Source organism: Falco rusticolus, chromosome 1, assembly GCF_015220075.1.
Source record: "Falco rusticolus isolate bFalRus1 chromosome 1, bFalRus1.pri, whole genome shotgun sequence".
Lineage (NCBI taxonomy): Eukaryota > Metazoa > Chordata > Aves > Falconiformes > Falconidae > Falco > Falco rusticolus.
This window is the reverse complement of record NC_051187.1, coordinates 29,139,309-29,163,468: the sequence shown is the minus strand read 5'-3', so window position 1 is coordinate 29,163,468 and position 24,160 is coordinate 29,139,309. Positions and strand designations below refer to the sequence as shown.

The following is a 24,160-nucleotide window of genomic DNA, read 5'->3' as shown; positions in this document are numbered from 1 at the left end:
ACTCCCTGCAGTGCTAAGATCTTCTTGGCACATGAATAATGATGAGAAGTTTGTTTTATCTCCCAATTGTGTTGATCCTATGGTAGCTCCACTGTAGGTCAATAAAACCCAGGACCTTCTCAAGAGAAGCCAACTGGTTGTCCTCGTTTCAGCTGGGATAGAGTTAATTTTTTTCTTAGTGGCTAGCGCAGTGCTGTGTTTTGGCTCTGGTGTGAGAACACTGTTGATAGCACAGTGGTGGGTTTGGCTGTTGCTGGGTGATGTTTATACTGAATCAAGGACTTGACTTGTCAGTTCCTTGGGCCCTGCCAGCCAGAGGGCTGGGGGGGTGCATAGGAAATTGGGAGGGGACACAGCCAGGACAGGTGACCCAAACTGGCCAAAGAGGTATTCCACACCATATGGTGTCATGCTGGGTATATAAACTGGGGGAAGAAGAAGGAAGGGGGGGACATATGGCATTGTGACATTTGTCTTCCCGAGTAACCGTTAGGTGATGCAGCCCTGCTGCCCTGGGGATGGCTGAGCCTGCCTGCCTGTGGGGAGCGGGGAATGAATTCCTGGCTTTCCTTTGCTTGTGTGTGCAGCTTTTGCTTTACCTATTAAATTGTTCTTATCTCAACCCTTGACTTTTACATTCCTTTCCGATTCTCATCCCCATCCCTCCGTGTGAGGGGAACTGAGCAAATGGCTGCATGGTGCTGAGTTGCCGGCCACGGTTAGACCACGACACTTGTCCAAAAGATTTTTCTCACCAGCACATGCTCTGGTTATGCCCTAGCGACAGGGCTAAGTGGGAAACTATGTCAAAGCCACTGGCTCTGCAGCAGCTGAAAGCTCCCTTCTTTTGGTGCACTTTCAGCTGTTGCGGCTGGCCCACATGATGCTCCTTTCAGCAGACAAGCGATAGACACATCACGAGGTACTGGGCTCCGTGCAGTCCTTAACATTAGCCCTGTACCTCCTTGGAAGGCACAGCACCATGGGCCATAGACCACCAGTTAGACCATCTACACTAAAGGGCAGAACTGACCCTCTGCTTACACAATGCACGTTCAGTTCCCAGCAGGGTCACGAGCCAAGTTCTAGAAATAGGAGAGACAATACTGATCATAGAGCAGACATGCAAATGTTTCCAGAGTGGTATAAGGTGTGAAAGACAGGTCAGGCAATGGAAATATGGCACTATGAATATATTAAAAACATCTTTAAACTATGAAAAAAATGGATACCGGGAACAGATAGTGGATATTGCCCAGGTAAGCCTTATCTTCATAGTAACACTTTTCTGCAGACTTTATCCTGCTCTGTTTAAAAAGAAAGGAGAATTGGTATTCCTTGGTTCCACTAAGTTCCACTACCTATAATCCCTTCTTGGCAATCAGAAAGATTAATAATCAGTCTTAAAAAGCTTACCTAGCTCTTAGTTCATATTTATGCAGGTACATTCACATTTAATACCTTCAGATTTCACATTCCACTATTAGAATGCATTTCTAACTGCATATGGTTGGGTTTTCTTTAATTTTGATTTTCAAAAAGTAGACATTCAAATTACGAAGCTAACGGCACTCACTGCAGTGAAACAAACCACAACAATCTACTGCATTAACCTTCCTGATGGGGCGGGGGGGGATAATCAAACCAACAACCCCTGCCTCCAAACCACAACTCAACCCAAAAATCTACAATAAAAACTGAAGATGCAGAAGTTGTAAGGATTTTTCCTCCTCTGACTGTATATCTGGAAAACAATGACCTCCACAAAAAGGTCAACACATGGCAGATAAAAACATGGAAGCTGCAAGGAGCTGGAGACCCCAACACCAGACACCTAAACCTGTGCCAAGCTGATCTCTTCTTGGGTCTTGCAAATCTTAATGGTCTTACTTGGAAGTGCTTCACTGCTGTGCTGCACTTCCTGGAGAAACACAACGTTGCAGTCTGCTTAGGTCATCCCCTAAACCCCCACAATCTACTCACTGCCTTCCTATCTGTATTTATGTTTCTAATTATTTTTGCCCAAGTGCATTACCCTGAATTTATTCTGGACATTAATAATTACTTATTCACATTCTCTTTGGTGGGAGCTTAGGGCTTTTTATTGATAGTATTTTGTACCCTGCATAGAATAAGAACTTTCTCCAGTTTGTGCCTTTTACTGCCTGAATTGAGCTCTTTTTTCAATAATAACACATTTTTTTTAAACTATACATTGCACCAGCTAGCCAAATTTTGTATTTTTTGTCAAGATATACTGAATGGAAATCTTCAGGAACAGAAAACATTTCTGGTTTTCATATTAATTAAAATGGTACTTTAATTCATGAAGTAATTATGGCATTTACTTGATCATATACTCCAGAAGAAAGTATCATAATTTCAAGTATACTTTTTTAATAAAGTGATTACATCTCTGCTTTACATAAAAAACTTAATTCAGCCTCTGGTATCACACTGTGACAGGCTTCTCTAGAATAACAAAGTTTTACCACTTAGAAGTTGCCTACGTGCTATTGCAGAGCACTAAATAACCTGCCTTGGAGCTGTTGCTGTTCCTATTTCCCATGCAATGCTTCTGTAACCTGGCAAAGGGGCTTAGAGAATTACGTGCAGCACAGAGCCCCGCACTGTATTCCAGCCAGCCATCAGCAATTCCCAGCTCGCTGTTGTGTCAAAGGTCTCTTCAATATTAATTGAAAAAGATGAGAAAAAAAAACCCCAAACAACCAAACAAAACCCAAACAACAAAAAAACACCACACACACACTTCTCCACTCTGCAAAATGTTTAAGGAGAGCGATTCATTGGCAATGGTAGTACTTGCATTTTCTGAAATGTGATGGCTGTAAAACATACCTGGAAAATTAATAATAGTATGAATTTTAAATTATGCACCAGGTCTCTATGAGATTAAATCAATGTGGCATAATTAACACTGTTCCCTCCCAGATAAAGGTCTTCCGTGCTGTCAAAAAATTTTAATATACTTCAGTCTGAATAGAATTTTTTTTTTGGCAATAGATATTAGTTGGCAGGAAAAATTACTCATGACCTTTAAGTTTATACGAATAATTCTGGCTTTTTTTTTTTTTAAGTCTGCACACTGCATCTTCTACAATAAGTGGCAAAACATAATGGAAATAATTCTGTTTTAGCATTCAGTGCTGGGTGGTTGTTTTCATGCAGAAACCCCCCTCAATATGTGCTCTTTATTTTTTTTAGGGCTATAGTCCAAGAGAAACAGAATTTCATTATTAGACCATGAAAATTATTAGGCAGCATGTGTGTCACTGGTACTCATAATATTTGAGATATCTTATTAGATTCTGAGCATTTCTGGCAAAATATTATAAACAGCCACGTTCTAACATGCAGCCGTTGTGTTGTGCATATTTTGTCCCTCACGAGGCACGGACGGGAGCAAGGAGGAATGATGATTAATGTCACTTCCAGACACATCTTTGTACCATAATATTGTACTGTCGAATTGCCTGTCTGGATTTTGTAGGGTTCTGTATAAGCAAGTTGGGAGAAGGATTAAGAGCAGAGGAGCCAGCCTCCGAAATTCTGGTTTATAGCTCAATCTCTGCTTCTGAGGCAGTAGATCTCAAGCTGTTTAATACCAGTGAGCCAGAGATGGAGAGCAGATGATCCCTTTAAGGTCCAGATGTGCCTGTGCCAGAGGTTACTGCCCCAAATGCTATTAATGACCCTCCTGATCTGCTGGGAGTGGAGTTCATACGAATCGCTTCAGTTGACTAAGGCAAAAATTAACCAAACTGTCTCAGATCACCTGTCTAAATTATTGACACTTAAACCTTGCAAAGATTTGCTGAATTATTGGAGAGTAAACTTCTGCACAGAAAGCAAAAAGCAAGTAGCTTCAGGTACTAATGTCTTCTGTCACTGAAGCCAAACCTGAAAACACTTGTTTCACACCCTCATTTTCGTATGTGTGTTCACATACGAAGTCTGAAATAGGTCAGTCTAAAATACTGACTCAGCAGCCAGTTACACACCTTGACATATTAGCATGCAGTTAGCTTGCTGCCTAACTGAATACTGAATGATGAACATTCATAAGGACAGCAATAAATAAAAGGGGTTTACTCTATAAGTACCTTCAGATGCTCTGTTGAGTCTATGTGGATGGCAATGAAATGTGAGTGACATTTGCTGCCATTCTGGGTTATTCCTGATAAAATTTGAAGTGTAACTTCGAAAATATTTACTGTAGTGAATATTCATTGGTTATTATACTGCTTAGAGATATAGATAAAGTTGAAAATAAGTGTTAAATTTAATTTTATATAAAATTTGGGGGTTACATATACTTAAATCTGAGCATTTTATCCAACTTTAATGGTTTGTCCAAATTACCATTTGGCAAAGTAAGCAAAAGCTAACATTTAGACAAGGAAAAAGATGCGTCTTTTTTTCTGACATCATGTGTTAACATGAACAGAACAGAGCTGCTAAGAAATGTTATTTTTCAGCATGTGTGGTCAAGAACAAGCCAGGATTACCATCAGTTCAGAAACCCAAGGTTCAGTATTACAACTATTTTCTGCTGGCTGCTTTTGCAGTTAAAACACGTTCATCCTTAGTTCAGTTGTGCCACTGGTGTCAGCAATGGATAATTTTCACAGTATATACAAGGGCTGTGGAAATTGCAAGGAATACAACAGCAGCAGCAATTACTGCCTGTTAGAGATGTCTGAAAACCCTGCAGTAAAATACAGAATTACTCAAAATTCAAAGGACTTTGCATTCATTAGGAATGGAGAGTCGGGCAATTTTTCCATGTAGAAAACACAAAAGATTTAGATATATCTATAGACAGTGAAGTCTTGCAGACACCCAGAAGTTTGTTAATAGAAAACAGATCTATTTTTCTTACATATATGAGCACATTTTAGGCAGAACTAACCACGTCTGAGTCAATTTTTTCATATTAGGGGTGTTCTGTCATGCAAAAAGAAAAACCCCAAACCCACACCTTGGGCTGAACCTAGAGTGAAACATCTTGTCAAAAGTTCAGTAAAATCTAAGTTCTGTGCAGTAAAGTAGAAACAGGTGACAAATAATTTTGTTTTAAAATGCAACACCCACATCCTCCCAACTAGGTAGTCTTGCCCAGCTTGACTAGTTGGTTTTATATAACTAGGGGAGAGGTCTTACAGTCACTTACTTATTGTAAAATATATTCCCTCCTTTTGCCTCCATCTGGCATGAACCACTTACCACTCATTAGTGCATTTTTCAGGTTAATTAAGTTCTGCAATACCCGAAACAATGAACACTGCTTACCCCTAGGTAAGCAAGCCTGACACATTCAATTTGTGCTGTACCATTACCACTGGATGGCATTAGTTAGTTGTGCTACAGGAATGAATGTGAAAGGGAACAATTAAATCTGTACAGCTTTCACCAACAGGTATTAAGGCATTAATCTATGAGTTATCATGGTATTATTGGGTGAGAGCCATTGGTATTGCATTTGCTTTACAATACCAAAACTGTTTTCATGAATACAGACTCTAACAGAGAAAGTAGCATGTAACGTTTAAATACAAAAGGACAAATAACCTTGTCACATGAGTAACAAGACATAATACAGTAATACTCCAGTTGACTTTTCCCTTACATATTGGCATTTCAACTACTGTTACAATAAGCTCCATAACATATACATTCCAGTCCCAGCAATGGAAACCAATGCAGGTCAAAGCCTTAAAACAGGCATCCAAGTTTCGGAGCATTTCCAAAATCCAAAGGCACTTTAAATCAAGTGTTTCAAACTAAGCTGATTGCCAGATTTCTTCCTCTGTCATTCTTGCATTTGAGAGTCACACAGAAGCCACAATGATGCAGCTGAAAAATAAATACATACAAACACATCCCATTTTTAACCCACTCGGCTAGACCCACACCATGGCATATGATGCGTTTTCTTCGTTGTTGTGGTGGATTCTCTAAAGGATTCTGTTCCCACAACGTCCTCCCTCTTATTTTGGAACACTGAGGCAAAGAAACCAAACCTCCAAAGGGGCCTCTGAACTCTTTCCCTCTCCCCCAGATGTCTTTTTTATGGGTATTTTCACAGGAGAGAGATGACACTTGGCTACAGACCTCAGCGCTTTCCCCGAAAGGGGACCTCAAGTACAGCTCCGCTCTTTGTGTCACTCCAGCAGAAGTTACTGAAAAGTGCACAGAACAGCCTAAAAGTGAAGGAGGTAGGAGAGGGGCTTTGCAATCAGGTCTTCATCAGAGAACTAAAACCTCAGGCAAGTTGCTAAATCATCTCCCAAGTGCTATAATCTTGCCTTTTCCAGGCCACCTCAGCCATTATCCAGGTGATCCAACATGATCACATGAGAATCTGGAAGGGGAAGGAGAAGGAAAGAAAAAAAAAAAAAAAAAGACACATTTAGAAAAAAGAAAAAAAAGAGACACGTTTAGAAAAGATAAGACGGGAAACATTCCCTGAAAACAGGAATCTCACTACTTCCAAATAGACAATTTAAAAGAGACACGAAAACACACTGACCTAAAATATGATTATTAAGACACGCACATGATTTGTTGTTGAAATGAAATTCAAGTGCTTGGGGTTGGAAGGGCTGATGTCTGCAACAGAACCATAGTAAATAATCCAACTATTCTGGATTATTTCATGCTTTGAGCGAAACGTATCTTGCGAAGCAGCTTTAAATGATCAGTGAAAAAAATAAAGGACTGTTTGCATTGTATCACGGTACAGATTAAGCTGACATAAAACTAATTTCTGTTTGCTGTAAATTTAACATATATTGGTTGCGGACTTAAAAACACCTGAAGTATCAAGAACACAGAATGTGAGAGCAGTGTTTTGTTCCTTTATAACCTGTAATTAAAAAAAAAAAAAAAAACAAGTGTTTGGCAGAGAAGTAGGATTTTGTGTATTTTTTAAAGAAGCTCTGTGTTATGTTTCCCCTATGTAGGACCTAAGTTATATTAATCTAATCATCACCCTACTGGATGTTCATTTTTTTTAGGCAGGAGCTGATAGAATGATTGTTACAAGCAATTCCTGTACACTGGCATTCACCATGATACAAGAAGCAACTTTCACACTGCAGGTTTCCTCTTAGATTAATAATACAAAACCTAGGAATGGGCTAACACAATTTGCTGCAGCTACAAAATCCAAGGGAATTGCCTGGATGAAGGATGATTAAAGCCTTGCATGAACATGTGGTAAATTTTAGGACTGGAATAATGTTAGGGCATTTAATAAGATGGAGTGCAAACACACATTATGCACTGCCTGTCATGATCACTAGTCCCTCTTCATGGGGGCAGGCACTGCCACAGCAAAGCTGAAGTAGTGGGGGCACAAGCAGTGTTACAGCTTGGTAACTCGAAAAAATTAATAGTATGAATTCCCAGTGAATTGACTCTCTCCAGCTGAAGACAGGGGATGTGGTCATGAGAAAGGCAAATATTACTCCCAGCCATTCTAGCCCTGATCCTTGCGGGACAGGGAGAGTCGGGGAAGCAGTGGTGCTGTGCACGGGGCTGGCAGAGCTGTGGCTCTGTGCGGGCACAGTGCTACACTGCTCTGGTCAGCCCAACCAAGCCAGCCTTGGGCAGAGAACAGCTGTGGAGAAGTGCTCTTCGGAAGACACAGGAAACAAAAAGCCTATAGGAGAGGGGCTGAAAGGGTTTTGTCAACAGGATGAGTGGCGATACAAGCATTACCTAAAAATCACATAAAACATCAAACACGCAAATATCCATAAATGAGCTGTCAAAGGTAACAGCAATTTTGGTGCAAGCACAAGTAGTTACTTAAAGCAACTATGCATATTTTTAAAAAGATAACTTTGAATGAGAGAAATTAAGTTTGGAAATAGCCCTCCAAAGGAACGCAGACTCCGCGGGCTGGTTTCAATACAACTTCAAAGGGATCACAGGGTGCAGTTGACCATAACGGTTGGAGCCTGGTCTCAGTGCTTGGCACATTCTCAGTTCTTGTTAGTCTACAAATATGAATCTGAAAATAACCTCAGAATGGCATTTTAAAAAATGTCGATGCGCCAGCCCTGCCTGCTTTGCTCAAAAGGTGCTGAGGTTTGAGGCCCCTTTCCCTCCTCCCATTTCCTTTTTTCATGTCATGCACGTTACTGGGGAGCCAGTATTACTTGGGCAACTAGGGGAGGCATAAAGAGGAGCCTACAGATAAAAGCCTCTGTCCTGTTACGTGCCCACTGCATTTTAACCATTCAACCCATGAATCCTTTTGAGAGGGTTTTTTTCAGTTCGTTGTTGTGGTTGTTTGTTTGTTTTTGTTTTGTTTGGGTTTTTTTTCAAATTGTGGAATGAAATTATATTCAGGTAGGTTTCCTGTAAACTCCTCAGGTACAGTTATCCAGAATACAGATTATGGGAACTTGAAAAAGCACTGAAAAACTGGGAAAGCTGAAGATAGAAACTCTCAGCAAGGGAACCTATCAGCCACTATACTTAAAGAGCAAATACAACAGACTGATAAAGCAGAAATACAATAAGAATTTACCAAAGGGAACATAAGAGTGATTCAGACATTATCATACCTCTGCTTTGTCTCCGGGCTGTGGGTACAGGCCCTAAAAAGTCTCTGGACACCTTCCCTTCATGCTTGTTTTACCTCACATGCAAACAAAAGGGAAAATATAGTAGCAAATATCTATTCTCCTATAAGGGGATCTAAATGTAATGTATTTATGAATCACATTAATAATGGAAAAAGGAATTGATGAATGAGAATGAAAACATTTACATAGCAAAAAGAAGCAGCTTTTACTGTAAATTATTAATAGCCTAATAATGACAATATGAAATAATAATTAACAAAGGCACAGCTATTATCACCCAAACAAGAAATAGCTTGACTTAACAAAGAATCCTACATAACAGATATGCTAATCATATTTTCCAATTTCTGGAAACATTTTCTGTTACTTTTCAAAAACTCATTATCAAAGTCACAAGTAGGAAACTACTCAAGCATTGCAATATTTTGGTTGTAAAACAATTTGATAGTTATTATAAAGTTTTTCTCATTTCTCTGTGGGAGAACAGGATGAATTCATTTATGCAAGAGTAATTTCTTCCACAGTCATTTTGCGAGATGATTTATTTGTAGAGGGGGACAGACCATAATAAAGTCTCAGATTTAAATAGCGCCTTTCATCCCAAAGGATCCTAAAGTGCTTTACAAGATATATCTCTACACAGGAATAACGTCACCCACCTCTGAAGTGATAGATGGTACCTGTTTAGCGGCATGTACAGAAATGCTCTATAACAGTTTAAAGCAGGCAATGAAGAATACCAGAGCCAGCAGAAACCACAGGTGGGATTAGAATATACTCCTAATAAGTACATCAAAACTTTTCCAAGGTATCACAGCAAACATACTTTATCAGGAACTACCAGAAGGTTTTTAAGTCTCTGAACCTACCCCTGCTTCTCCTGGTATATAATTTACAGAAGCTCCCAACTCAGCAGGGCACACAATTTCTATTTTTACAATCCCTTAAGGCACAACAATGCTCTTGGAAATCTTTCCACCTGCTCAGAATTGATTCCTCCAGTAATAAACCACACCCTACTCCTCCACCCACACAGAGAAACCCACCTGCACATATTTGAGAGGTACTTCCCCATTACAAATCCCCAGTTTCCTATACTCAAAAGATTTTGAAAAAAAAAAAAAAAAATCAGCTAACTCCTACCATCCTCTTCTTCTGCAATAAATTCCAAAATAGTTCAGGTAAGCTAAGAGATACAGAAACATAAGCAATCAAAACTCCACCAAAAACATTAACCAGCAGTTTGCTGAAACAGGATGTAGCCAACATTTTCTCAGTGATCCTCAGGCTAATAAAAGGGGGTGCTAAATAGCAGCCATGCATAATAATGTTCACCTGCTCACACCCTTTGGCTTTATCCAGAACTCACTGCAGCCAGCCAAAAGGTTTCCACTGACTTCGGTGACTTTGGGCTGTGCATTGCTTTATTTTTCAAGGCTGTTAGAAAAGAGATAGCTCTTTTTGCTTTTACTTTTTCCATTTTATCACATAAAACTTGAATCTTCTTTTGTGGCCAGTGATTGCTCCATTCACCCCCAAAGGGCTTGTTATGAAGCACCCACTGCTGCCAGCAGCAGAACAGAACCACAGACAGGATTGTTGCATGAAAAGTCTGTTGATGACGGCAATGTAAAACCACCATCCACCTAACGGTAGACAATTTATGCTACAATCTATAAATATTTTTAATGGTGTGTAAGTAGTAGGTGCTGTAGTCTTTCCAAAAGAAGATAGTAAGCAAGGATTTCACACACAGTTTCTAGAGCACTGAAGTTTCCCATTGAACAACTATTTAGGTCATAAGAGTTACAGACAGGGAATTTAAGCATGGATTAATAAAAAAAGCGATTTCCACTATCAGTGGTTTTCAGTATGCTTGATAATCCTTTGGTTTTTCTGAGATATAACTACCCTCACCCTCGGGTCAATACACAGATGGTTTGTATAAAGCATACAGAGGTTAATAAATCGGGTTCGTGTTTTCCTGATCTTCATTTAGTCCTAAAGCAATCTGTTATGTGAAGGTCCCATGCTTGTTTTTAATATCAGCTTCAGTTTATTTTACAAAATGTTTCTTGTTCAGGAACAGGAAGTGTGTGTTGGGGGTTTGGTTTGGTTTTGTTCTTTAAAAATGGGTCTTTTTTATCTATGTATCCTGGAGTTATAATGTCCTTTTCCAGTTATGGTGGGATGTACCAGAACTAAGAAAGTGAATTAACTATTTGAGTGTGGAGCAAGCCACAAGAGCTGTCCTAAGAAAAAACCCATTAACCTCAAGCTTTACATATGCTTGAAGTTTCATTCATAGGACTCTGCTATTATATCCATGGCAAAATGCAGTAGAAACAAAGCACTGCTATATATTCACAGCACATGCTTTAAAATTTGTGCATTTTTTTTTCCCATAGCTAAGTCCAGAGAACAACAATTCCATTTCTCAGCAGCTTCTTGCTGTTTCTAAATATGCTTCCATCCCATGGTAACAACGAAATAGCTTCCAGACATTTGAAGCCAGAACCACCCTACACTATGTATTTTCAGGTTGAAAATTTGAGCTTTCCTTCCAAATCTTTCTCTTCCTCCCTGTATCTCTCAAGGAATGGATAAACTTTCACCAGCAAATGTTTAGTAAAGGTCACTACATTTTTAAGAATAAGCAGAATCATGCACTAAAGGGTGAAATTTTCCTGACAAAATGTAATTAATTACTACAGTCTTCCTTGCCTAAGATCACATTCAAGTATATTTTAAAATTATTGGAAATTGAAATAAAGCAAGAATGTGCGAAAGGGTTGTACAAGAGATTGTCAATCAAAGCCCTATTTATGTAAGAGGAAGCCTAAAACTTGCTTGCAACAGCTGATGTATGAGAATTTATTAAGGTCAGGTTTGAAACTTACAGAAACTGCCCATCACTAAATGTTTAAAAACTTGCCATGTTTGACTGATAATGTCCAACTGGTGGATTTTTTCCAGACAACTCATTAACTACAGCAGCAGACTTTTGCAAGGACAGAGACACATTTCTATTCACAGGATTTTTATGACAACTGATTGGCACTTCTGGACAACACTGCATCATAAATATGTAAATATAAATACATGTATTTTTCCATCATAATGGTGCAAAACCAGGACTTCTATGGACATCTTTTCTAATATCTGCATAAAGTAAGGCCGTGGTTTTCCAGCATACAAAAATACCATGTGCTACAGTTGAGAAAACAGAAGTATACAATATATAATAGAAAGAGGAGAAGGTCCTTTATTAACATACTCATCTCTCAAGCCTGTTGGTACCTCTTGGGAAAATGGCATTCCTAGTGGTTTGAATGGTCATGAGAGATTTAATCACCCTCAGACTGAAACATGTCATCCAAAAAAGTAGGAATTTCAGCACTTATAAGCTCTTAAAATGTATGGAGACACTCTTTAAAAATGGATTTAGGTTGTTACTCAATTAAAAAAAAAAAAAGAAATTACACAATTCCATTAAATGTAGAGCATCAGCATCTATGTTCTCTGGTAGAGAACTCCAGCCACTTGCTACTCTGATGAGAACAACACAAGATAATTAATTTTTCCTTTGTAGAGATGATTCCCAATGAGTTTCTTCTGTGAAATTAAAGAATGAAACCCAAGCAGGCACAAAGAAACATGCTATCAATCATGTGAACCATCACAGGTGTCTGGAATTCTCTACCAGACAAAGTTGTTGAGGCAAAAACATTGGGGTCATTAAAAATCATGATAGCATCTTGTGGTTAATGGAGTACTACAAAAAAGGAAATGAGCCTTGAGAAGCTGAATGTCCTTTACTCAATCCCCGAACATTATTTCTCCTTGTCCTTATGTTCTAAATTAATATCTTGTTTTCCAACCAGTGTAGCATTTCCATTACAATCACATGCCACTTTGGTTTAGCAGAATCATTAACCAAGCTATTTACATCAATTACCAGGCAACCCATTGTCCCAATATTGCTACTAATTCCTTTATCGGAAAGGTCTTGCTATAAGGAAACATAGCATGTCAGCAACATCCAGAACGTGCTAGTAATACTGTTGCTGCCTACCCACTAATCGGTGTTCTCCAAGAGCTGCAGATGATAATGATCTGTGGTTATACACTTGCATTACTTGTGTGATTTTCAGCCAACCACATACAAGTAGCTGGAGCAATAGAGCATAGAGATATACTCTATAAAGGGCAGAAATAAAAGTCAGCTCTGAGATAGAAAGAGACAAGAAGTTGGCAGGGTCTCTACAGTCCTATAGATACCTAAATATATCAGCATGTGCTTAAATAGCGTATTCCTCAGCAAATGCCACACAGTAGCTGACATTTAGGTGATGATGGCACAGTGGTTATATAGAACTCATCTGAGGCACAGATTTTTCCCAGATGTTTTTCCTGGTAGTCACAGGGTTTTTTTCCCAGATAAACAAGAAAGCACTCATTCTTGTAATTTCTCTGAAGCTAAGGAATCAAGCTCCAGCACACACAGCAATGCAATGGTTTTCAGAACAGCAAATCTCACAGGCTATAACCTTGATTCTATGGCAATTTCGGAAGAATTTGACATTTGATGTAAGCACCATCAGAAAACACTCAGCAGCTTCTAGCATTATGTATATTGCTAGTAGCTATCATTGATTACTGTGAAAAGCATTTACTGTCTTCAAGTTTCCAGGGGTTCCTTGTTTTTCAGGGAAGGTTGGTAAAGGAGTGGGAAGGAGTGTGGTAGACAAGATGTTTCGTATTTGAGCTACAAAACTGGAGTCAGGACTTTTTTCAGGATCTGTTTTCAGATGTTACAAATTAAACCAATGTAAGATTTACTTATAAAGCCAACTTTTAAATAGAAATAATGTTTCAGCTACATATTACATATTATTTATTAAATATTATTCAGCCAAAATTATAAAAGTGGGGACAGAAATAATTTATACTGTAATTCTGCCCTGTGTTCTGTTTCCTAACTCTGCTCATCTCCATCTAAACACTCAAAATTAGACTTTTTGAAATTTAAATACACTTTTATTATTTGGAATCTAGTATTTTATACCTTCATCAGGGATTGATTTATCTCATTGAACGAAGGCCAGAATGTCTGGCAAATGTATTGTGCAGGGCTCAAACCCATCTGTTTCCAAAGAAAAAGGAAGAGACTGAACTGGTTTTTTCCAAATGCAAAATCGATGCTCCCTATGCCTACAAAAAAATGGTTGATCAGAAGTTGTGAGACTGCTCTGATAAGTTTATTTGAAATGCAGAATGGCAATCCCATGAACAGACAGTCAAGTCAGTCAGTTTGCTGACTTCCTATCTGGCTGAACTCCCGAAGTGATGGGCAGCTGGATCTTCCATCTCCAGAACAACCAGAGATCCTGGGCATCTGCACCCCAGGTACTTCTGCTGCCAGTAGAAACAGAAATTTCTGTTGCATACTGATTGCAGTGAAATTTTTCTGAATGCTCCAATCCAGTTAAATATTTTTTTTAAATTATCCATGTAAGTAGGAATGAAACTGTTTTGTTTTTAAAAAAGAGACTGTTCTCCTGGAAGTAAATGCCATTTTTCAGTAGATGTACTATATACACTATAAATTATGTATGCTTTTTTTATTACATAGTTACAGTATTATTATCACACCACATGTGTCAAGCAATAATGTCAAGCGACAATGAATTATTACATCGGTCTGACTTTCTGGTTCACTGTCCTGTCTTGTTAACAGCATGAACGAACATATAAAGCTCAGTGTTCCAGTCTTTCTAGGCTTTGACTTTGACTTCTCTTTTGGCCTATCTCTAGGTAGCTCTGACCACATTTGTTGCCTGTGAAACTGCTTCTTCAACCTGCTCTACCTGATGAATTATCTGTATTTTGTACAAAGTGAACTCCACATAGGTTTACACAGTGGAAGGGCAGAAGGTAGAAGATATGTGTGCAGACTTTCGAGAATCCATCCCAGTCTTAAACCTTGCCATATGTACACTCTTTGATAATCTGATCTGGTCAAAGGTGATGTTTGTAGCCAAAGAGAGCTAAGAATAGCCTGAGGCCATGACAGAACAGAAAATACAGCCAAAAGCTATGCAGCCTGTGTTGATATCCAGTCACAAAAAGCAGCTTTGATCTCTATTGAACAGGGTGAATGTTACAGATAGGTAAGGACTAAACAAAAAAGCTAGCTATTTCAGCAGCTCACAGAGCACAGGTAACAAATACTAATGTAGCCAACAATTTGATGACTTAAAACTCATGCGAATTTACCCATCTCTGCTGCATGAGGACTGTTGGAATTGTATGAACTTCCTGGTGTGCTGCAGCCTGAAATTCAGGAGTACGTTGATTGAAGAGAAGACAGTATGACCACAAGGCATCAGAAGAGCCACTAATTTTATTCACAGGTACAGAGTTTTACCATACCTTCACAGACAAGAAAGCTAGAAGAAACTACTGTGACCATTTATTTTGTTAAAAATAGAATGCAGTCGGCAGGGCTTCCCTTAAGGTTTTTTGTTTGACTTTAGTTTGCTTGCGTGGCTTTTTTACAACACCAAGCCTTCTACTAAAAAAAAAAAAAAAAACACCAAAAAACAAACAACAAAAAGAGCACCAAATCTAAAACCAGCCTCATTTGGTGGAGAATGAAACACAGTCCTTGGTAAATTCTTTTAATGACTTGCAGGGGGGATGGGGTAGCTTTATTAGTCAAATACAGAGAACTCTTAAAAAAAATCCATCAAATTAATTTGGTGAGATCTACTTTCCACAAACCTTTGTTCAGTTATGTTAATTATGCTCATTTAACTTATTAATCATACTAATAAAATTTCTTAGTAAAATATTTTAAAATACCTTATTCTGCTGTCCTCCTAAACTCACTAAACACTGACATGCTATTATTTTGCTTTCGTTTCTCTAAACCTTTCTTGGTATTCTACAGCTTACTGAAAATGAATAGTAATGGCCCAGAGTTTCTTGGCCAACACCTTAGAAGTCCAGGATGCAGACTAACCTGATCTGCCAATTTAAACATGACAGTTTAGTGCCTGCTGTTTAGCATCTGCCATAATTATTGCCATTATAGGAAAATATTTTATCATTATATGAGAATTTCTCATCTGTGGAAGTATTTCTGTGTAGCTTCTAGTAAAATATTCTTACATAGTCTCCAATTATTCAAATTTTTCAGTCTTAATTTTTGCTCTAAATCAATGTGACTCATAATTATTTTAAGCTTTATGAAATTAGCTCTTTTAAAAGCACTGCTATACATCCATGACAGATTTGGACTTTATTCTGTTTGCATATGACAAATATAATCTAGCTATAATCATCTACTCCTAAAATACCACGATTTTTCAGTCCTCTAATATATAGGTCTTTTGTTGCCAGAGTCCTAATTTTGTGCAAAACGCGCACTTGCTTTTCACCATTTTCACTTTGTTGTCAAGTGTAGCATTGTGGCATGGAAGCAGTGCTGACCACTAGCCAGCCAAACACCTAGCGTGGCAGCCCTCCACTGACAGAGGTGAAAGCCATGCGAAGTGCATGCTTGGGTTTCTGTGGCTCGCTTGCCCTCCTGCAAAACCTCCCCAGGAAATCTATACAGGCCTCTCCTCCAGCACTTTTCTGTGGCCACTGTCGATACCCTGCGAGGTGTCTTGTGGTGTCATTAAATTGCACGCTCATCCTTAATGATGTCTCCTCTTTTGCTAATTTAAGGGACTCACAGTAGAAGCACGGCTTATCCCTTAGCTACACTACCCAGGACACTGCCTATTGCACATTGGGGTGGGTTTCTCTTATTTTTCTAACTATACAGTTAGAAATACTAAGCAAGAATTATCTGCCTTTTTTATGTATGTCTCCACATTTTTCTCAGGTTACAGTCCATATCGAGGATTGTCTATGTTCTTTGAATAAGGTGGAGAGCTCTATTGCAATTTGCTTGATTTTCTTACCAGTTTTTTAATTCACATGTCTTTTGATCTTCAGAGGCAACTCTTGAAACTTCCATACAAGATACATGGATCCTATGAGCTCTGAGACAGAAGTCCCCCAGTGGTATTTAAGAGAAAGCAGAGCTCTCTTAAGAGAATCCCTTAAATTTGGTATTTCATTTCACATCTGGCAAGCATAGTCCAAATTAGGTGGCTTTTGTGCACATTAAGGTAAGTAGGATTTGAAGTAGAACAGTAAATGTATACCTAGGAAATATCATAGGTTAAATCAGAGACTGAATGGGTTTTGCCATTTTGGGAGATCCCATAAGTACCATGCATTAAGAACAGAGATTTGTTGATTTTAAGCTGAGCAATGCTGTGCAAAGAAGAAAGGGTAGTTCTTAAAAAGTGTAATTTGCTTCTGCTCCAAGTGGATGAGGACAGCAAACAAGGATCCAATATCCCCAAGAAGAAATGTAGTTTCTTTCTCAGGCCAGAAGAGTTTCATCAAAATAGTAGTACTACATCAATATTAATGTCCTCTCAAGAGGAGGAAAATATTATTATATGGCATGCTTTTTAGCATGTTTTTCAAAGTACATGGCTGGTTTGCACAGTACTGCTGAATTCAAAGTTATACCAAAATTGTATTTTGAGGCATATACCAATAAATTAAAAGGAAGAGAGAGAACAGGCTGGAAGACTGTAAGTGAGGAAGGAAACTGGTCACAATTTAATACCTGTTAGAAACTGACACATTTGCCAGACAAACATAAAGATAATGGGAAAGAAAACTAACTTGATAATTTTGTGCAATACAAAATTTGCATGCAGACCTCACTTAACACTGCTCCTTCAATCACAAGGGCATGTAACCAACAGGGTGGACAAGAAGTGATTAAAAACACAAGTAAATAAAAATATGCATCCCTTGACATTTTGAAAAAACCCACAGATGTCATGCCTATGTAATTATTGTGCTTTAAAATGGACCATGCTGCAAATGGAAATGAGAAATGGCATTTACTTACTCATAGTTTTAATAACATATGCAGATATTGTATAATGTGTGTCAAATGCCATTTGGCTCAGCAGAATCTAATTAATCTTAGTTCTTACCACCATATCTTCTGTTCTGCATATTCAGTAATATGTGTATGCTGGGGAAAATGTTCTGTAGCTATCATAGTAGACTTATGAAATCTGTAATTTCTACTGCTTTAGTAGCCCTAGTTATTACAAGGCCTGATTCAAGGTGACCATTAACAGGCACCTCTCTAACTATCCTTATACCAAAACTTCAGTTACCAATATGAAAGGAGGATAGGGCAGACCTACCATTGACTTCAGACAATAGATGAAGTGCTCAGAATCTCATACAACCAGGCTTTAATGGAAGAAATTCGATTTTCTTTTCCATGCCTGTTCTACAAATAGAGAGCCCAGATGCCTAAAACAAACTAAGTTACAGACGTGCATGACATAATTTAATTTACTGGCAGAGAGGCATCGTTAGCATCTTGCTGGAATCCTGAGCTCAGTGTCAAAACAACAGGGATGTGGTTCAATTTCTGTTGTGCAACCTTGTGCAAGTCACTTCACTAGTTCTTTGGTTTCTGCATAAAAAGGCTCTGTCTTTCAAAAGCATCTGGTGAGTTAGGAATCCACATCTTACTGAAAGTCATTGCTGCTGGGGCTCCTAATTCATCTCACCACATATCAAAAAAGTAACCCAATGTCACATACCATTCTTTCTAATGATCTTTGATAGCTGTGGATCGTAAGTACTATGGAAGAGTTAAATATACATCAAAATCTACAATAAGTTGTTAAAAATGTGATAGTTTGAAATAATAAGTAAAAAGGAACTTCTGAATTTGTCACTCCACCTTTATTGACTGATCCTATTGTATTAAACTATTGAAAAAGATCTTAGAGCAGAGCACAATCCTATGCACTGTAATGTATTGTGAAATGAATGCTCACAATGAGGTGAAAAAGTAGTGGGGGCCAGCCTTTGAACCTCCCTGCTTTTGTCAGTTTAAGTCAAAACGTGGGAGTTATTTTATTTTTAATGTCTTTTCAATTCATTTCCACCAGGCGGCTTTTTTTTGGACTGTGATGTAAAATGAAAAACCTGTTACCATCATTCTGTATTCAAAACCTGCACACACAATGCTGTAACTATCCAGCTGATATGCAAGGAACTTACCAGCAGTTTCATATTTTCTCATCATTACTTTCCTTCATTTGAAAGACTTTAAATCAGATCTAAATATATATATGTATATATAATGAAACCAGCAGAGTGGGTCACCAATACTCATTTGTCTCGCTATCTCCATAGACTGTCACAAATTTTGTTTGGATAATCTTGTAGGAATCCTAAAATATTTACACCTCTAAATTCTACAGTGCGACACAGGGATCAAAGCTGTGGCTAACCAAAGCGTACTGAGATCGGGAATATGTGATAGAAGGGCTGGTCTTCTACACTGGGACGTAGAAGGTCTTCGGGAATTTCTCATTTGTCTTACAGTCATGCGTGAGAACCTTGAATAACAGCACCTAAAATAGGGACCCAGGAAGAAAGACAGTAATCTGGAGAGACAATGTACATTGTTTTCCACCACTCCCACTTGGCATCAAAAGAGTTCAGATATTTGGATCAACTTTCATGAAATTTGGACGAATAAATCATGCTACAGTTAATTTACTTAGGTTTTTCTCCAGTTAATTTTTATGTTATACTTAAGGCAAACTGAAGCATTTATTTCCAAGGCTCAAGAAAGTTACATAATTTTTGTTGTGATCCTCTTGTAAAAGAAATGGTAGTGTTTCACTTGTTTTAAATTGCATTTAGGAAAAAGATAACGTAACTGTTTTCACCACAATAACTTATGCTAGTAAAAAAATGCCAGGCATGCTGCAAATCCCCAAAATACAGATCTGAGCTCTTCTTACATCTGAAAGCCAGGAAGGGTTTTTTGTACAGTTTTAAGAGAATTCCACAATTGTTAACTTGGATTTATAATTCAGCTTTTCATGATTGTAAAGGCTAAACTGTCTTTGTAAATCATTGATTTTGAAATACCTTATTTTCGTCCAATACCAAGAATTAAAATTCACCCTGCAATCTTCTCCCCTTCTCTGCTTTAGCTGTGATGTTTAATAAGCTAATATCAGGTCACAGGTAGGCTTCCAGTAGCAGATGAAAAATAGTGAACTCTGAGCTGCTTTATTTTGTCCAAATGTCATAATTCTAGAACATGTCACTAATAGCTGTTGTATTTAGAGCTAATTTTATTTGCCTTTACCTCTCACAGCTACCCTACCTCTCTTCTTAGATATAGGGACAGGAGAAGAAAGAGATTTTAATACTAAAGAAAAAGGTAAAATAATTGCAATTAAAGGCATTCTCCTGACAAAACCCTGTAACTGTTTTAAAGACAGACCTCCATGGAAAGATCCTACTTTTATCTGAAATAGTTTCCTCTCTGTCAGTGTCTTACAGTTTGAATGTAAGGAGCCACAAAGCACTTGAAAACATCTTTACACAGCTTTAGGAAAAAGAGATTTGGAAAACATAAAAATCATCTATTTTTTTAAAGAACACTTGAAAAAAAGCTGCTGACAAATCACAACAGCAGCCTACAAAAACCCCACTGCTTAGCAATTGCTGCTGTTCTGTGGTGAGAGACAATAAAAAGAGAAAGACGTTTTAAAAAGGAGATTGCTGTGACTCAGATGACTCATCTTCTAGTTTATTAGCTGCTGTGTTTCTCTATAAGTATGGGCAATACAGACCTACAGACTGTGGGTTTAGGGCCTGGCCCAATGAACTCAGGGTGAGACTCAACAGCCATTCAGGGGACCAGGGACCAGGCTCACAGGAGCTCACAGTTTTGCACTGCCTCTCCAGTCCCACAAGACTCTAAGTGCTGCTTTGTGCACGTTTTGTATGATCAGGTAGCCACAGGTATTTGGAAATTAAACAAATGTGGTAGCAAGCGGCATCTGCTGTATTCTCCACTACAGTTCAAGTATCTTGTACCTTCACAGAACGTACTGATAACAGCGTATTCTCTGTGGGTTTTAATTAAGTGTAGGGAAGCACCTGAATGACTAAATCTTTCTAAATGCCAGTTCTCTAGAAGGACTCTCAGAATGGCAACAAAAATCTAGGGCTCAGAATAGAAGACGGGATCTTCATAGTACAGGTCACCATAGAACTATTCTGCATAATGCTGTTAACGCCCTTGGCTAGAGAGATTCACAGGCTAGAAGCCAAGGGAAGACAGGAGACACACAAACTTCAGTTCAGCTTTTTCTTGAGGTATATTGCATCTTGGATTACAGAACTCTCTCTGCTACTTTATTATTATTTTTAGCTCTCAGAGAGCTGTCACCATTCTCAAACTGCTTTTAGGTCACCATCCTCCACAGAAGAGTTTGCTGATGCTCACTTGAGTATCCAATACATGCAGATCAGGAATAGAGCACATTTAAATCCAGTCACACGAGTAATCACAGTTAATTCATGCACAATGTTTATCTCAAGCCAAACACTGATGAGAAATGAGAGGCCCAGGAAACTTTTTTATCGATGTCTAAACCCCTGAATGTTACTTAAACCCAGTAAAAACAAAGGCATCCATTTGCCCCTAGGAACTACAGGTGGGAGACATGTCCAGCTTCTAAGAAAAAAGTCACAGAAATATTAGGAGCCATAAGCAATCAGTGATTTCAGCTTTAGGTCACATGAACCCCTAATTTCAGTACAATATCTAAACATGAACTCTCTTAAAATAATTTCTAGGATTTACAGTAAAAAAAAAAGAAAAGAAAAATTAAACTGAAATTGCCTTAAGAAGTAAAACCAATCTATTTCAGTCATGGCCTGCTAGAAGCTATTTGATCAATTCATGGGGTTACACTGCTGGTGGATGAGGGAAGAACAGCTGACGTCATCTGCCTGGACTTGTGCAAAGCATTGGACACTGTCCTGCACAACATCCTTGTCTTTAACTGGAGAGACATGGATCTGATGGATGGACCACTCAGTGGATAAGGAACGGGCTGGATGGTCCCACTCAAAGAGTTGCAGCCAACGGCTCGATGTCCAAGTGGAGACCAGTGATGAGTGGCGTTCCTCAGGGGTCAGTGCTGGGACCAGCTCTGTTTAACATCTTTGTCGGCAACGTGGACACTGGGATCGAGTGCACCCTCAGCAAGTTTGCCGATGACACCAAGCTGTGTGGTGCGGTCAACATGCTGGAGGGAAGGGATGCCATCCAGAGGGACTGTGACAGGCTTGAAAGGTGGGCCCGTGCAAACCTCATGAAGTTCAACAAGGCCAAGTGCAAGGTCCTGCACGTGGGTCGGGCCAATCCCAAGCACAAATACAGACTGGGCAGAGAACGGATTGAGAGCAGCCCTGAGGAGAAAGACTCGGGGGTGTTGGTTGATGAGAAGCTCAGTGTGACCCGGCAATGTGCGCTCACAGCTCAGAAAGCCAACCTCATCCTGGGCCACGTCAAAAGAAGCGTGAGCAGCAGCTCGAGGGAAGGGATTCTCCCCCTCCACTCCATTCTTGTGAGACCCCACCTAGAGCACCACATTCAGCTCTGGGGCCACCAACGTAACAAGGACATGGACATGGACCTGTTGGAACGAGTCCAGAGGAGGCCACAAAGATGATCAGGGGCTGGAGCCCCTCTGCTGTGGGTACAGGCTGGGAGAGTTGGGGTTGCTCAGCCTGGAGAAGAGAAGGCTCCAGGGAGACCTTAGAGCACCTGCCAGTACCTATGAGGGGCTACAGGAAAGGTGGAGAGTGACTTTTTACAAGGGCAGGTAGTGATAGGGCAAGGGGGAATGGCTTTAAATTGAAAGGTTTGGATTAGATATCAGGAAGAAATTCTTTAATTTGAGGGTGACGAGGCACTGGGACAGGCATCCCATCTCAAGGCCAGGCTGGATGGGGCTGGGAGCAGCCTGGGCTGGTGGGAGGTGTCCCTGCCCCTGGAAGGGTGCTGGAACTAGTTCATCTTTATGACTTTTTCCAAGCCAAACCATTCTACTATTATGATTCTGTGATGAAGTTCAACAGCTGGGAAGTCTGTTTCACTCCTCATTTATGCTCCCTTTGCCATACCAGTTGATGTCAAGTGTGAACCATGAGAAAGTTTAGAAAGCCAGCAAACAAGCTGTAAACAGGTGACTGAGGTAGAGGTAAATGTTTTATTACAGGCATCTTGCATCAGGTTCAGAGCCTGGTGTTTTATACTGCATTGCACAGTTACACTGTGCATTGATTTATAGTGTTTATAGCAACCAATATTAGATGACTATACAGTGTAAAAGAATGCCAGCCCTGCATTACAATCAATGTGTCTCGCTCCATCTGCGTGATTTACAGGAAAACACATTCTGTCATCACGCTTTTTTTTTTTTTTTTTTTTTTAGGAAATCTGACTTTGTTTCTGTGTTAAATGATGATTGCTCGCAAACCGGAAAGGGTGAACAATTGTGAGTACAACAGAAGCTGAAACCCTCAGGGCCTTTTAGTTTTATTTTTAGTATGAAATAATTCCACTTCTAGATGGATGTGCACAACTAGTGGGAGGAGAAGGAAACAAGGAACATAAGAGATGAAATAGCTGAAATACAATAGGATCCAATATTTTGTGCTTTACAGTTGATCAAAACATAAAGATGAATAATCTGGAACCAAGAGGCAATGTTAATTTGCAGCAGACAATGTTATTAATGTAGCTATATGCATTGCTGAACAGGAGACATTGCTGATGATAAAATGCAGGTAAATCTCAAAACCAGCACTGTTTTGATTATTAATTGGATGCATTTTTATTTGATTTGTCTTTTCAGCCTATTGGTCTTGCATCCATTTAAATGATGCTTTTCTGAGATTCTCTTCTGGAGTATTTTGAAGGGTATGGTCCAAATTTTAGAGTTTTGAGCACCCATAAAGTCAAGTGCACCCTTGTTTATTTACAAAGGTCTCTCTAGCAAAGTGGAAACAAAAGATAAATGGAGAAGTCTCTTCATATTTTTCTAGCAAGAACAAAAGAGCTCCACTTAAAAAAGGAACCAGAAAAACAACTTGGAACCACTCCTTACTTGACAGGCAAATTGCCTGTGAGGAGGGAGAGCTGAATTCTTCACCAATTACCTCGCTTTGGCTGTTTCAGAGACACCCAGGAGTAGGAAAGAACATCGTGCAATTTGCATCTGTGAGCCAACCTGGAAACATTTATAGTCTGACCTAGGCAAAAAACATAGCCAAGGTTTCTTAGGCTTTTCTATTTCTTTATGCAAACACAGGTGGAAAAGGATCATCTGACCCTCCAAAATCCTCCCAGGGAATACACAGCCCATTTTCACATGGGCAGCCCTGCAGCCTCCACACAGAGCTGAGTTTCTCTGAAGATAGAATTAAAAATATGAAAGGGGATAACTCGTCATTACAATGCCTAAATAACTTGCTGCATTTGCACAATAAACAGCAGCTGGAAGCTACTTCCCAAACAAATATTCAAAATTATTTAATTGATAAATACA

The 24,160-nt window shown here is 39.1% G+C and overlaps 1 long non-coding RNA gene across 1 annotated transcript; it reads right to left on the bottom strand.

Moving 5' to 3' along the window:
• On the bottom strand, positions 1-22,446 carry LOC119142414. The gene is made up of 3 exons (XR_005102260.1): positions 22,199-22,446; positions 2,536-2,539; positions 1-13 (listed from the first exon to the last, which is right to left on the bottom strand). It is a non-coding gene; the product is annotated as an uncharacterized LOC119142414 (long non-coding RNA).
• Between the last annotated feature and the right edge of the window lie 1,714 nt (positions 22,447-24,160).